The 1,350-nt window shown below is 43.4% G+C and overlaps 1 pseudogene; it reads right to left on the bottom strand.

The window, feature by feature from the left end:
• Window positions 1-646: 646 nt before the first annotated feature.
• LOC137769446 (histone deacetylase complex subunit SAP18 pseudogene) lies at window positions 647-1,119 on the bottom strand (annotated as a pseudogene).
• Window positions 1,120-1,350: the final 231 nt, after the last annotated feature.

The following is a 1,350-nucleotide window of genomic DNA, read 5'->3' as shown; positions in this document are numbered from 1 at the left end:
TATACTACTTCCTGCCCTCAGAAGGCCCCATTCTCCCTCTTTTTAAAACATAAAAAGGCCTCACTGTGGCACCCATTCTCCTTTTCTCTAAATTGCCATCACACCTTGATTCAGGCAGGCCTCTCCCTTCAAACACAGACAGCTTCTTCAACTTGCCTCAGCTCAGACTGTTCCAAAACGTCTCAGCTGCCCCGCCCTGCACCTTCCCAAAGGTCTTCTTCACAACTCCATACAACCTTCTGGGCGGCAAACTCCTGCACTATTTAATACAATCTCATGGCTTTCTTGTTCTGCCCCATTTGGGCTTAAACATACCAACTCCACGACTTAGCATAAACCCCCAATACTAAATTAAACCCTGAACCCATGCTCCATTAACTTTCACACTCAAGGTGATTGCAACATATGTTTAACAATATAGTTTTACATGGAATGCTAAGAGCACTTTCCATATTTTACAGAACTGGAAACATACGGACTTTCTATTAATATTCATACCATAGCAAAGCCAAATCGAACTCCTAAATAGATGCATTACAATTTGTTTAGAGTTTAAAGGCTTAATGGCAACAAGGGGGTAGGAAAAAGTGAAAGTTTATTTTACATAACTGAATGGAAAATAAATTCAAGAGATAGTAAATAAAATTTAATATGGCCTCATGCGCCCTGAAGGAGGTGGTGCCCGATTTGGAGGAGTGATTGCTATGTCCAGACAGTCCCCTATTTGGAACTTCTGCGACTGCAGCGTCATGGAGTCGTCGTCTGTCCCCTTCTCCCAGACACGGTGCTGCCAATCTCCTTTACTCAATAGCCAGGCCTTTTAGGATCCGTAAAAACAATTGCAAAATTGAAGTGTGTGCCCTTCTTTCTGGCTTCTGGGTAGACTTCTTTTACTAACCTAGTCAATTCTTTCAAGGTTGCATCCATCCAAATGTAGATCTGCAGCTCGCTGGACGGCACGTTTCCGCGGGAGAACTCGTGCAGGCGGTGGTGGCGGCCCTAGGTGGTGGTGAAGACGTGCAGCAACAGCGGGCAGGTCTTCTCCCGATCGATGGGCTTCTCGGGCTCCTTCTTAATTTCCTCCTGGGTAACGCACGACTCCACCACCATCTTCCTCCTGCGGCCCCTATCTTACTTTTTAAATGACTCCTTCTCTTTCTCTCTCTTGGATGTTGATGAATGTTCATTTCACAGGATAAATATATTAGTTATGTACAGAGACCACCAAATGTTCTCATAAAATATAATAGGATATGGATGGGAACTGCATTATCTTGACCTTGTGGCATCTCACAAATGAGTTATTATAGCATGTGGTAAAATCTGATAAATTGAACTCTTTAATGAATA

This window comes from Eschrichtius robustus, chromosome 9 (genome assembly GCF_028021215.1).
Source record: "Eschrichtius robustus isolate mEscRob2 chromosome 9, mEscRob2.pri, whole genome shotgun sequence".
Taxonomy (NCBI): domain Eukaryota; kingdom Metazoa; phylum Chordata; class Mammalia; order Artiodactyla; family Eschrichtiidae; genus Eschrichtius; species Eschrichtius robustus.
The sequence above is the reverse complement of the archived record's forward strand: the minus strand, read 5'-3'. Positions and strand labels throughout refer to the sequence as shown.